Source organism: Sus scrofa, chromosome 6 (assembly GCF_054392235.1).
Source record: "Sus scrofa isolate SSC_HxYL_T2T_F1_AM1 chromosome 6, Sscrofa_HxYL_maternal_Yorkshire_Landrace_v2.0, whole genome shotgun sequence".
Classification (NCBI taxonomy): domain Eukaryota; kingdom Metazoa; phylum Chordata; class Mammalia; order Artiodactyla; family Suidae; genus Sus; species Sus scrofa.
Genome location: NC_139388.1, coordinates 22,343,639 through 22,358,882, shown reverse-complemented (window position 1 = coordinate 22,358,882; position 15,244 = coordinate 22,343,639). Strand labels below are relative to the sequence as shown.

At 39.5% G+C, this 15,244-nt stretch overlaps 1 protein-coding gene across 12 annotated transcripts in view; it reads right to left on the bottom strand.

The window, feature by feature from the left end:
- LOC146402252 (uncharacterized) overlaps positions 1-15,244 on the bottom strand; it is a 1,625,488-nt gene that overhangs the window by 1,083,167 nt on the left and 527,077 nt on the right. The window lies entirely within an intron of this gene.

Here is a 15,244-nt window from a genome sequence, read left to right as displayed (position 1 = left end):
ACCTTAGGGGTAATTTTGCCAGAGAGAGAATATCAAACAGTCATCTTTGCTATATCTTAAGAATTCTCTTTCTTAAAACTGTGTCTGAAGTTCAACTTCTGTTCTTAGATTTTTTGCTTCAATTGTACTCTTGGGGCAAGAAATCATAATGTCATCCTTCACAAGCATCTCAGGATGACTTCCAGAGCAGCGGAATTTGTCAGAAGGGCACATCTGAATCCCCCCCTGACTCTCCACTTCTGCTATGGCCATATTTCCACCTTTCCTGTTCGAAGGATGTGAGTGACACAGATGTCACTGAGCTGGTCAGTTCAGCTAAGCCTTGAAATTGGTGCCTGTCCTCACTGCCGCACAGCTGCACCCCGACAACACGGCCTGTTGGTTAGGTTAGGTTCTAGCCCTAACCTCGGCTCCTCAGCTGCAGCTCCACTTCCTTATTAACGAGGAAAACAAAACGAGAAATTAGGAAAAGTACTCCCTTTATTTTTTTTTTCTGGGCCTTTGGAGCTGTGCTGAACCATTCAGGGAAAAAAAAGCCATGAAAGGGTACTGCTTTCAACTCTGAAAATATTCACCTTTTCACACAAGGACTCTGCCCTTGAACTTCAAAACTGTGTCCTGCCTAAAAGACCAAAGGGTTTCCAAGGTAGACTTGGCCTCATGGTTTCTGAGCACTTTTCCTGTTGATTTACTATTCTTATCTTTACTTTTTTTTTTTTTTTCCTGTGTGATCTAGAGAATGGATTGAACTGAAATATAAGGAGCCCTTATAACAGATATTCAGAGGCATTGAAGAGGGAAACCCTCTGACACAGATCTGACATTCTCTCCATTTATACGATAGAGAAAACAAAGTACATAAAGGCAAGAAGCCTCTGTCAAGCTTGGCTTCCAGCCTGCCCGCCAGTGGGATAAAACTTAGGCTTTCGGGTTAGTTACAGACGTGGGAGTCTTTTTTTTTTTTTTTGGTTATTAGCGTTCAAGGAAATTGTGAGGTTATTGGAGACAGGATCAGGCCATGTAACATGTGTAGTTCTGTTAATAATTGATATCCTGAACATTAAATAAAGATTATTTCTAAAACTAATACAGCAGAAATACTACAATTATTAGCTTTAAAAAGTCTAACAAAAAAGCAGCATGATGGATGTTATCAAGCACCAGAAATATATTACTTAATATAGTTGAAACGTGAAAACTATAGATTCACTATTGGCATAATATAATATTCTCAGAGTGATGTCTCATAATTAATCATTCATTTAAGTCAAGACATCCTAATACTGCCTAACTGTATAAACATCAACCCAGAGGATCTAGAATAATGCAGAGCTTATCCAGCCTTAAAATATCTATTCTACCATGCCAGCTCACAGCTGAGAAGTCTAACACCCCAAAACACTGAAGGTTTGCTAAATACCCTTGGGAAAATGTAAGAATTTATCTGGCAGCATTGTTCTGACACATCCCATCTAAATAATCCTGTAATTCTGTATATCCACATAAAAGTATAAATATACTAAAATCCTCTAGAAATGTAACACTGGACTTAAAAATAATTACGCTGATTGGCTGATCAGCACTGGCACCATCTCTAGTCCTTAACTACCTTTGTGGTCTTTTTGTCTTTTTTTTTTTTTTTGTCTTTTCTATGGCCCCACCCTCGGGATACAGAGGTTTCCAGGCTAGGGGTCTAATCTGAGCTGTAGCCACCGGCCTATGCCACAGCCGCATCTGCAACCTACGTTACAGCTCACGGCAATGCTGGATCTGTAACCCACTGAGTAAGGCCAGGGACTGAACCTGCAACCTCATGGTTCCTAGTTGGATTCATTAACCACTGAGCCATGAAGGAACTCCACTTTGTGGTCTTTTTTTTTTTTTTTGCTCTTGTAGGGCCACATCCACAGCATATGGAAGCTCCCAGGCTAGAGGTTGGATAGGAGCTTAGCTGCTGGCCCACACCACAGCCATAGCAACGCCAGATCTGAGACCTCCACCACATCTCATAGCAACACCAGATTCTTAGCCCAATGAGTGAGGCCAGGGATTGAACCTGCGTCCTCATGGAAAATGGTCAGATTCGTTACCACTGAGCCACAATGGGAACTCCTAGTTTTGTGGTCTTAAGCAAGTATGTCAATCACAGTGTGGCTTTGTTTACTCATCTATGAAATGGGGTGTCAACTTCTACCTGCAGACTTGATGCACTGAATGAAACTAAACTCTGGCTCTTCGGACTCCCTACCAGGTACTCTCCGGCTCCATTCCATTCATGTGGACCCCACGAGGAAGGAAGGCCTTGTGAAGTTCTCTCACCTGACCTGTTTCTACATGGTCAGTATCACTATTAAGCCTGCGACAAGACACACAATTGTAAACACGCCTAAATTTAAGCACAGAGGAGCAGGTAGAGAGAGTCGTATCTCCCACTGATCACTATTAGCATAATCTAAAATTATAATCTAAAACTGCTGTACTATCAGGCAAAGTACTATATTCTATCCATCTTGAAAACTGTGCAAGTGGAAGTGGAAACCTGGAGACATGGAATATAAAACCTTGCTGTACACGAACTAGATTTAGGATCTCGAACAAGTCATGTTTTTCTCACCTTCAATCTCTAATTATGGTAACATGTGGTGTTATCTGCCTAATACAACGCCTGGGACAGAACAGACGTTACTTATGAAAATAAAAGCCAAAATTGACTCGCCCTTTCTATTTACCACTGCAGGGATTGCTTTACACGTGTTGTCTCAGCTCATCTTCACGACAGTCATATGAGGTAACCATGATTGTTTCCTGATCTATAAAATGGGGATAATGAAGCTCAGAAAGGTTGAATGATTTCCGCAAGGTCACACAGGAGGTCAGGGTACTAAGATTTAAACTTCTTCTCCAAAATCTGAGCTTTAATCTAACCATAATATACATCTGTGACCTACCACATAAAATAAAAAGTGTACTTTCTATGCAACAAGGATTTGTGTGGGGGGAAAAAGTATTTATTTTATTAAAAAGAACTCCACAAATGGAAGGAGTTATTATTATTATTACATATATGTTGGGATAAAAAATGAAAAGTGTTTGGTGAGTAAGGTAAATTCCTATATTCCCTAAGCAGTGTTAGATCTTCCTAAATTAAGGAAAAGGATTACTTCTGCTGGTTCCCTGACTGCTAAGATAAAGAAAATGCAAAAATAAAGAAAGTGTATTATACTCTTTGCTTTTTTTGGCTTTCTAGGGCCGCATTTGTGGCATATAGAAGTTCCCAGGCTAGGGGTCGAATTGGAGCTGTAGCTGCCGGCATATGCCACAGCAACACAACCATGGCAACACAAGATCCAGGCCGTGTCTACGACACAGCTCACGGCAATGCCAGATCCTAACCCACCGAGCGAGGCCAGGGATCAAATTCTCGTCCTCATGGATATTAGTCAGGTTCATTAATGCTGAACCACGATGAGAACTCTTTTTTTTTTTTTTTTGAAGAAAATGTATTATACTTTTCCCTGGTCCTTTAAACATTTCAGGTAATTTTTGTATAATGCTTAGGAAATAATTATATGCCCTAGGTTCTATATGTTTTTTCATAAAATCCCCAATGTTCAATATAATTTTATTAAAAAGTAATTGAGTTTTTTAAATGTGTTATGCGTGGTGCTATTTGTTCATGACACTGAGCAACAAGAGGCACGTGCCTGCCCTGATGGAGAATCCATGTTATAGATTAAAAAACCCTCACAGCAAAAGCTGCAAGATAGTATTATCATCAATTTACACGTGAATGTGAAGCTCGGAGATTTTTTCATAATTATAGACTAAAAAATGTTGATATTAATATTCAAAACATTATTATCAGAACTCTCTTTTTCACTCCACAACCCTGTCTAATCAAGCTATTGGTCTGGATTAAAAGCAAGCGAGAGAAATTGGGGATTTGGTAGAGGGGGGAAAAAAGAGTAAAATAAAGCAGAAAACCTTTTATTGCAAGGCATCCTGAGCTCAGAAATACTGACCGCATGACCGATAGGTCATTTCTATTTGATGTCAGATGGAGGTGTTTAAATTCTCAGTTTCCAGATTGATTGAAAATCAGATCATATCATACTGTCTGTCAAATCTCAACTTTCAGCTATTATTCTCATCTTAACTTTTTTTTTAAACTTTCTCCCACAACAAAAGAGAGGTCTGTTCTCTTATTCTTCAATTTCCAACAGCCCTTTTTGGAGATCGTAAGCAACTGACAAAAGAAACAGACATTTTTTATAATGTGCTTTCCTCCTAAAAACATGTGCTCTGTGAAGCAGCTCAGGACAAATCATCATACTATCATCTCTCAGATATTTAATCAAAGCATTCAAGGAACTATTTTCAATGCTTTCCTGACATGAGATGTTTTGGCCAGATTATACAATTTCACAAAACACTTAAAAAGTATGGCCAGACGGTAAAAAATAGTAAGCATACTGACCACTTTTATCTAGCTCAAGGAAAAGGACTCTAAAGAAAATCCTTCATTTTCCACTTTAAAACCTATCTGTTTTATATGGCACTTGCCTTAACTCCAGTTTTGTTTTGGTTTGTTTTGCTGGCAGCTTCCTGGGTCGGGGATCGAACCGGAGCCACAGCAGTGACAATGTCAGATCCTTAATCCCTAGGCCACCAGGGAACTCCTACGTAGTCTTTTTATTGGTGATATCCACAACTTTTATTTGACTCATCTCAAAATTTAATAACTATCTTATTTTAACATGTGAGCATTGGGCGGGAAGGGTGGTTCTTCCCCACATCAGAAGCTTTGTTTCATATACTGGGAGCTCTTCTAGTTTCTCTCTTCCCACCTCCAACTGGGTCCTTCCCTTGTGGATAAGAGAACACAGCTGATTTGAGAGTGTGGAAAGATGACCTGGGTGTAGAGAACTCACCCGCTTGCTCTTTCCTTTCTTCCGTCTAAGCTCAAGCTCCCCACAGAAATCACGTTTGTACTCGGCCCCTATGGGACTGGGGTTTGTCCCAGATCAGAGTTGTGAGGAACTGGGTGACAAAATTGTTTAATTTTAAGTTTCACTATTTGAAAGACATTCTTCCTAGAGATCCTATAGCTATATTATTTAATATCAGCTTGTATTTTGTAGCAAAGACTCTACTTTGTCCCTTTATCCATATTATTCCTTCATCTTATAATTCAGTTCATACAAAACTGCAACGTGAAAAGGATTTCCATGTATTAGACCACTCAGAAAACCTGAACAGAGAAATCAGAGGAACAATTACTCACAAACAGAATAGGAGTAGTTCCCATCGTGGTGCAGCAGAAAACTGACTAGGAACCATGAGGTTGCGGGTGGGACCCCTGGCCTTGCTCTGTGGGTTAAGGATCCCGTGTTGCTGTGAGCTGTGGTGTAGGTCACAGATGTGGCTCGGATCCTGCATTGCTATGGCTGTGGCGTAGGCTGGCGGCAACAGCTCAGATTAGACCCCTAGCCTGGGAACCTCCATATGCTGCTGGCGTGGCCCTAAAAAGGACAAAAAAGACAAAAACAAAAACAAAAGAAAAAAAAAAAAAAAAAACCACACCAGAGTAGGAGGATTTCCCCTTTGTATAAACATCAGAATTTCAGAAAGAGTCCTATGGAAAAGGAAAATGTAGGTCAGTAATCCCATGAGAAAAAAACAAAATTTTTTTTTCTCACTGTATTCTGAAACATCTGTCTTTAATCTATTCCTCTCCCCCACCCCCCAAAACTGGGTTCCTAATAGTATAGGGCAGAGGGGAGTCAGACTAGGGGGCTAAAGAAATAAAAGTATAAGATAAAAGAAAAAGAAGATAATTAAAGTCCAAATTGGGAGGGAAGGGTATAGATTTGCCATATTTTGTGTTCGAAGTATTAATATATCACAAAGAATGGTAGTCAGTAAGAATATTTGCTCTGAACCCACAATGGCTGGAATCAAATCCTGGCTCTGCCTCTAGCTCTTTGGTCTTGGGGCTTTCCATATGACTCTTCTGGGCTTTAAATTCCTCTCTTGAATAAATCATAGTATCTACTACATAGAGCGAGAGAGTTTATTGAAATACATGCAATCTAACATCATGCATAAACATTCTAGAGACTTATTAAACGTTAGTAGCATTGTTGTGTCAGATAGGATGGGTTTGTTAGCGATTATGTATTGAAAGAGAAGATGAAAAGATAATCAGTATAGTGTTTTGGCTTTTGTATCACTAGGATATGATAAATTCATGACCAAAACCAATTGTGAACTCAATGCATAAAACATACCAAGAAACGGACCCACAATGTTGCAATATTGCAAAAGAAAATAATTTTTTTTTTTTTTTTTTGCCACACCAATGGGATGCAGAAGTTGCCAAGCCAGGTCAAACCCATGCCACAGCAGCAACCTGAGACACAGCAGTGACAATGACGAGTCTTTAACGTACTAAGCCACCAGGGAACTCCCTAATTTTCTTTTTTTAAATATTTTGCCTTTTAGGGCAGCACTTGCGGCATATGGAAGTTCCCAGGCTAGGGGTCAAATTGGAGCTGCAGCTGCCAGTCTATACCTCAACAACAGCAAGCCAGATCCTTAACCCACTTTGACTGAGAACAGGGATCGAACCCACATCCTGATGGATACTAGTTGGGTTCATAACCCACTAAGCCACAACAGGAGCTCCCCTAATTTTCTTAAGTGATACTGCAACCCCATTTTCTGTAATAAAGTCAGTATGTTTAGATTAAGAGGAAGTGTTAAAAAATGTGATGGTATTTCACATCCCTATGACTGCCTGCCTTCCTGACTTCTGCCTGGCATGTTTCTTTTCACTTTTCTTCTACGTGAGACTATGTCTCTTAAGCCTGGCCCAAAATCATTAGGGACTAAATTAGAAATTGTTAAAGAAAATGCAAAGCAGAAAATTAATGAGAATAATGTTCATTAAAGACTATTATCATAACACATCATTTTCAAGTTATTTTTTAAAATTCTTCATTGGATTTGTTTTGTAACACCAACAGCAGTTTACGAAAACATAATTGTTTCTCCATAAATGTAGATACTTCGGTGAACACATCTGATAAAGACTTTGAAGCTACATTATGACCAGAACACCAAATATGGGAAATGTACCATGAATGTCTATTTAGACAAGTCAAAAACATGCTCTGGAAAACACCACATTACGAAATAAAACATTTTTTTCCTCCAACATATGGATTATTACACCACTGCCCATGTCTGTTCTATCATCGTGCTGCTTCTTTCTGCTTAGTGTTAATTCTTTAGGTCCAAAGACTCTCTCTTAAAAGGATCAAGACACAATCTCCTCCAACAGACATGTAAGATAAGGGCTTCATCCACTGACTTCCGGAAGAATCCTTTAATTCCAAGCAGGAACCCTTTTAAATAATTGTTAGACTTTAAAATTAGTTTGCAGAAGCAAGTTATACTGAGAAAAGAAATTGTAATAAATGACTTTTTTATTATACAAATGGACATGTAGTTAATGACTTTAGATGCTGCCTGTATTTTGGAAGGCTCGGGTCCCTCAGCCTTCAAAGATCCACCAGTACAGAGGAGTTTTAACCCAGGGTCTTCAGATCCATACAGGGTTGACAGATGGGCTTCAGCTGGCCTATTATTCTTTCAAATAATAGCTGACAAATTATATGAGTTTGTGTGGTTACATTTATGAATTTTCCCAGGAATATTTTGTCAGGAATTTGTCAGGAATTATAAAATTAGAAACACAAACGAACATAAAAATAAAGAAGTTAAGAACCACTAAATTATGAGCCCAGTGAGCCTACTGCTACTGAGCCCACTAGGTATTAGCAATGAAGTCCTGCAAAATAGTATGTAATCCCAGTTACTTCATAACTCACATGAGATTAATTTGCAAATCACTAGCAGAATTTATATTGAAAGACAAATACTAGAAGTGCCCACCGTGGCATCAGTGGTTAATAATCCAATTGCAGTGGCTCACATCACTGTAGAGGTACAGGTTTGATCCCTGGCCTGGCAAAGTGGGTTAAAGGATCCAGCATTGCCGCAGCTGCAGCATAGGTCGAAGCTGTGGTTTGGATTAATTCCTGGCCTGGGAACTTCCATACACTGTGAGCGTGGCCATTAAAAAAGAAAAAAAGAAAGACTAACACCAAAGGTATTGATTTTTATCTATAAACAAGTGTCTTTCCTATGTTCATAAAAGTTTCCAATTCTATCTACATGGTAAGTGGAAGGTGTTTAACGTCACAATTCCAAAGCAAAATCACATACTTTTCTTCTTTGATTCCACCAAGTAGCTGCCTGCAATTGGAGAATTGAATAGTAGTTACTATACCCATCTCTGAACTTTGGATAATTATTGAAATGTTAATTATGAAAGTGTAATCCAAGTGTCTCAACTATGAATTGCAAATGTGACATGCAGTATTCTCCATAGGTTTAAGGATTTGCTTGGAGTAGAGGGAGAGTGAAATTGCCTTGGAAGAATACAGCCTTGGAAGAATAGAGTTTCTCTCTCCCAGGAAAGCAGTATCTGATATAGTCACTGCTCTAAGCTTCAGTGAGCATAAAATTAAAAAGGGAAGTGAGGAGTTCCCTTTGCGGCTCAGCAGTAACAAACCCGACTAGCATCCATGAGGATGTGGGTTCAATTCCTGGCCTCGCTCAGTGGGTTAAGGATCCGGCACTCCCGTGAGCTGTGGTGTAGGTCGCAAACAAGGCTCGATCTGGTGTTGCTGTGACTGTGGCTGTGGCACAGGCCAGCAGCTGCAGCTCGGATTAGACCCCTAGCCTGGGAACTCCATATGTCACAGGGGCACCCCTAAAAAGCAAAAAAAAAAAAAAAAAAAAAAAAAAGGAAGTGATCTTCAAATTTCAGACTTGTGGTTATAACATCAATAACCACTTACATATTTACATAGTCTCTTTTCATAAGTAATAATTCATATAAACCATCAGAACTGTTTGACACATAAAACACAATCATTATGCAAACATAGTAAATTTTCTTGTCATCATTAGGTCATTCTCAAAACTCTATTGATTCTTCAGCATTATTCTCATTTTATAAATGAAAAGAAACTGAGATTTCAGAATCTTAGGTAATATTAAATAAAGAACAAAACTGAAAAGTTGTCAAAGTCATGACAGGACCCTAGACTGAAAGGAAAGTAGCTTTAAGAAGAAGAGACATGGAGGTTTGAACACGTGAAATGGGAGATGGCTATTGGACATCCTGGTACAGATGCTGGGTAGATGGCTGGGCCTGGAATTTAAGAAAATTAAGCTGGAGATAAAGACTTGGGAAATACTTCACTCAGATCATAGTGAAAGGGAGCTCTAAAACAGATAAAGAGGAGATTAAAAGAAGCTGACCAAAGAACATCTCATAAACTACTTTAAGTAGGAAAAACATCAGAGATGTAGGAGGGCAAACAAGTGAACCTAGCATCAGAGACGCCGACAGAAGTGATAGTCTGAAGAGGAGATTCCACCAGCAGCCGATGCTACAGAGAGGTCAGATAACAGCGAACTGACTGGGGTCACTTGAAGTTGGCAAACAGAAGACCATTTTCCAGAGCAGTTCAACTGGAGTGGCTGAGGGAGAAAGCATATTGCAGTAGATTTAAAAGTAAAATATCCAGAGTTCCCACTGTGGCTCAGAGGCTTAAAGACCTGACGTAGTCTCTGCGAGAATGCAGATCAATCCCTGGCTCCACTCAATGGGTTACAGATCCGGCCTGGCAGGAAGGTCACATATGTGGCTCCAATTCGACCCCTCACCCAGGAATGCCCGTATGCCTCAGGTGTGGCCGTAAAAAGAATAGATAGACAGACAGACAGACAGATAGATAAATGGAAATTAGGCAACTGTCAAGAATACTATTTGTAGGGGGAGTTTGCTATTGACAGAAAGGAGAGAGATTGGGGAGAAAAATAAAGATGGAAAATACCCTCTCCAATCTTATTTCTCCTCCTCACAGTATCCTGATAGACTGGCAGAGAGGCAGATGAGAAAGACAAGACACGTAAAAGGGCAGGAGAGGATGAAGCATCAACCAAACGAGCTCACATCTGAGATACAAGGGATGAGTGCAAGAGCTCGGGAAGGCAGGTTAGCCTCTGTCCAGTGACAGAGGGCTTTTGCTTTGAGGGTGGAGAGTCGTACTGCAGAAATAGAAAAGCCCATGACGTGGCAGCAGCCAGGGCCGCGCTGTAGAGCCTCCGTTTCTGAGACGGAAGAAGCCACGACTTTGGCTGAGAGTTAGAATAGCAAGTTGGAAGAGACGCTTTGGATACATAAGAGGTAGATGACCAGAGATAAAGGAAGAACTGGTGAATAGCCCTTAGGGTGCATCTGAGGAGAAAGACGGTGAATCTGCAAAACTGTGTAATTCCTTCTCAAAGCACAGCGGGCGACGTGTAAGAACCGAAAAGGCGAAGAGATGTCAGACGGGTTATTTAGCGCTCAAAAACATCCTGCAGGAAAGCATTATCATTTCCTCTTTGCACATGGAGAAACAGATGCTTTATCTAACTGATACGGAGAGCAACAGGCAAAGCTGAGTTCTGATCTCATGCCCTTTGCTGTGTCCACACTGCCCGCATGGGTGCTCATTCACCATGAGAACCTACACCAATGAGTGTTCAGCTTGGAAGGAAGATAAATATTTACCTTGAACCAGGGCTTTTAATAATTGTATGTTCTCAGGAAAAGGCTGGCTCTAAGGACAATAGAAATGTCATGCACTTTAGAAGGTCTGCATGTGTGTCTCTCTTTGTATGTGTGTTTTAATTCTTCTGTGAAAAATATATCTAATATAGTGAAGCTTGCTTTGCAGACACCTTTTGTTCAGATGCTATGGGGGCATTATTCATTTCCTTTTATTTATAAAGAATAAAGAAATAAAGAAAGAAATATCTTTGGGTTTTAATCATTATTTTATGGTTAAATCCCAACCTAATGGTTTAGGAGTGCTTTTGTCCCTCAAATCCAACCCATCTGATTCATTTTAAGATAGTCTCAAAAACGGATTTTTTTTTTAATTTTATTACAGTATAGTTGATTTATACTGTGCCAATTTCTGCTGTACAGCAAAGTGAACAGTCATACACACGTATACATTCTCCTTCTTATATTATCTTCCACCAGTCTATTAAAATTGAATTTTAATTAGGAAAAGAAGATAGGCAGTGATGTACCTTTTTTAAAAAGGATTGAGGAAAAAAGAGTTGATGATTTCTTTAAAATATTTAGTCAAATTACTTGGGGCCATAATGGCCTCTGACACACACAGGATTTGTGTATTAAGCAGGATACAGGGTATCAGCTATTACAATAAACAACCTTCAAATCTCAGCGGTTCAAGTTAATTTCTTGCCATATGAGAGGGAGGAGGCTTCCTCATGGCTCTTCTCCACTGGCGACTCAGGGACCCAGACTCTTTCTGTCCACTAGACGTTCCACATGACCACCACCATTGCCACTGAACGGCAAGAAAAAACATGGAGAGGAGCTCCTGCTGTGGCAAAAGGGGACTGGCAGCATCTTGAGAGCTCTGGGATGCAGGTTCGATCCTGGCCCAGCACAGTGGGTTCAGGATCCAGCTTGCCTAGGCTCAAATCTGATCCCTGGCCCAGGAGCTCCATATGCCACATGGCGGCCAACAACAACAACAACAACAACAACAACAAAAAAGGCATAGAGAAGCATACAGATGAGTTTATGGCTAAATTTCTTAGTGGAATGCAGTACTTTTGCCCACATTTCACCATTTCATTGGTCAGAACCTAATCATAAGACCCTGATCTAACTGCAAGTGAGGCTTGAAAATACAGTCATTTGGGGGAGTTCCCGTTGTGGCTCAGCAGGTTATGAACCTGACTAGCAGACATGGCTCAGACTTCGCGTGGCTGCGGCTGTGGTGCAGACCGTCAGCTGCAGCTTCCATTCGACCCCTAGCCTGGGAACTTCCATGTGTCATAAGTGTGGCCCTAGAAAGAAAGAACAAAAAAAAGTCATTTTCTATGCCAAGGAAAATAAGAAAATAAACAAGACAGATGTACATCTAGTTAATTTTACCCACAAGGAGACTATCAGATCACTTCTTTTCTATTACAGCATAACAACGAAATTTAAAGTTATTTAAAATATCTAATATTTCTGAGTGATTATGTGCACTAAGTGGAATGAGTGATTATCAGTGACTTAGTTTTCAATACCTTTCTTACTTATAAGTTATCCCCTTCTGTTTCAACTTAGACAGATCAGACAATGAGAAACAGAAGCTTCCAAGGCTACTAAGAAACAGAACTTGGATTCTACCAAAGCCTTTAGGAATCCTACAGCGTTATATGGAATTGCCAGCACTCGGATGTTTTTCATGTTTAAGTATCACCTAGATTTTAAAGTGTAAGGACTATTACAGCCTTCTTAGAGCCTTCAAACATGCTGTCCTCTGTGTCCAGAATGTTCTTTGCTTAGTTGCATCTCATTCATCCATAAAGTCTCATCTTCTAACCCTAGGTAGGCATCTGCTCTCCCAGCGTCCTTCTGGCCTACTACCTCAAGGTGCACTTTAAAAGTGAGGAAACACCACTAAAGGGAAGATCACACCTTCTCTACCTGGATAAAAGTAAGGATGGCACCAATATTACTCACTTACTCCTCTATACTCAGGATTTTCCACAGTGGCTAGCATTTTGTTGATGCTTGATAAATAAATACATTAATGAATTAATACTTTGACAGACAGGTTTAATAAGTCCCTGGAACACAGTATTTTTCAGTAATTGTACTATAATTATCAGTTAGGAAATCAATGTTTGGAAAAGTTAAGTAATTTGCCTTAGGTACACACCTAGTAAACAATGAGTCTCTGACTCCATAGCCCGGGATTTTCTGCTGTACAACATGAACAGGAATATTGATTCTGACGTTCATGGTCTTCTTGCAAAGGTGTGCTAAAGGATGAGTCCTGGGTCACCAAGATGTTTATTAGCAGCAAGTATGTCCAGACTGAGGTGGTTCTGTGTAGTACTTCAACTTTGGCTTTAATGCTAAAACTTCAAATGCCATTTGATATTTGAATTTCAGTTTTATTTTATTTCATTGGCCCTGCCTGTGGCACGTGGAAGCCCCCAAGCCAGGAATCAGACCCACACTGCCGAAGTGACAACACTAGATCCTTAACCCTCTGAGCCACCAGAGAACTCCACATTTCAATATTAAATGGGTCCATTTGGGTAAACAATTTATCTGGCACACAGCCTGCTGCCACACATCAAGCTTGGTGCTTTAAGTATCTTTGTAAATCCTCACGATAGCCCTTTGTGATCATTTTAAAGATGAAAAGTATAAAGGCTCCAAGAATCTAATTTTGTCATTTTTGAAAATGTACAGGGTAAGGTGGAGATAGAATTCAAGTCCAGGTCATACCCAGAAACCACAGTTCCATGATCTATAAGTACAGACTATCTTTGGATCCCCGCAACTGTCTCTAACATTCACAAGGCAGAATGGTGTTGTTGGTATTTGGGGATTTAAGTCTGACATAGCAGAGACTTTTACAAAAATCTTGACATGCATGAGGACAGATATATCTTGGGAAAGATAAAAAAAATTTATTATCCATTTCCCCTTTTTGTATTTCTTCTCAGAAAAATTTTGGTGTGTTATCACTATTAGATAAGCACATACAGTTGTGTTTCTCTGTGTTTGTGTAGTGTTCACTGCATGCATAAGTCTTTACATGTAGTTACACAATGGATCCTTCTGTTACAAATATTGTTACTGAAACCTTTAAAGAAATAGAGACAAACAACCATTTTCCTTTTGCACTTGGAGTTGGATGTTAGACAGGTGGTCTTAGCAACAAATCAGGCATTCTTATTAAACAAAAAAAAAAAAAAAACCTGAAAAATCATGAGGAATTAAAGACCCCAAGAAAAGGGCACAGTGAAGAGTTCTCAGAGTCGTCAAGTATGCATTTTACTCAATAGCCTCCCCTCTCTTCTTTAGCAGCAGTTTCTCACAAACACCATAGAGGTGAGACTCAGGACCAGAGAGATTAAAATAGTTTAGGGAACTGCAGTAATAAAATCACTTTTGCGTGTTTTCATTACATATTTACAATAGATTAAAATGAACTCACTGAAATAACTATAGAATCGTAAGAATAGACGTTTTGAATGCTTCATTTTTAGAAACACTGGTATTACATTTTTAGAATAAGACAGCTAATATGCTTTTACTTAGCCATTCGACTGAGTTTTCCATTCCTAGAATTAATTTATTAAATATATTTATTAAACTACTATTTCATTAGCACCTGGCTCATAGACTTCTATTATAAATGTTATGCTTGAGGTGGACTCTAAGAATATAATAAAGTTTCTGCCTTGAGAATTTCACAATTGAATAGTGACATAAGACAGACATCTGAACAGATGTGATTTTTTTTTTTAAGTAGAAACCACTTTAAGTTAAATCAAGCCAGCATAATGCAGCGCTAGATATGAATATTGGGTCTAGCATTTACTTCTTTGTGACCTTGGGCAAGTAATTAAAACTTGCTGTGTTTCTGAAGTAACCCCCCACAGAGTAGGCAAAGGAAATTTTTCATTGATATTAGTCTTGGTCACTTAACCTGCTTTGGGTCAAGGATCGTTAGGAGACATAACATGAGCAGAGGCTTTAAATGAGCTCTGTGCTTGCCTTGGCCTCTCACACTTTTGCCACCTGTCCTGAGAAGAACATGTTTCAGATGGTTGTAGATCCAAGGTGAATGAACAAACAGGTGGAACAGGGCTGAACCCAACTGCAGCTGAGAGCCCGGCCCAGCAGAGCATCGGGGGGTATGCAGATTCTCAAACACTAAAATATAAGTTTGTGCTATAAGCCACTGAGATCTTGAGGTCGGTGGTGTATACATTACAAACCAGCATAAGCAAAAATTATTTTCAAAGGAATAGAGGGGACTGGTTCGCTTTTCTCCACTAATTTTCTGATGCTTACAGGCTTAGAAGGTGACATTTTTACAGCCGTTAGTTAATATCAGCATGAGAGCTCACTGATGCAGTCTGAGAGGATGAAATTCAGCATGTGCAAAATAGATAGTTATCTAGCATCCCCAAAATTGTCAAAGCAAATTTAAGGGAGAAGATTTTAAAGAAATTTTTGAAAATCTAGACCTGGATCATTAGAGTTTTATAAATAAACTTG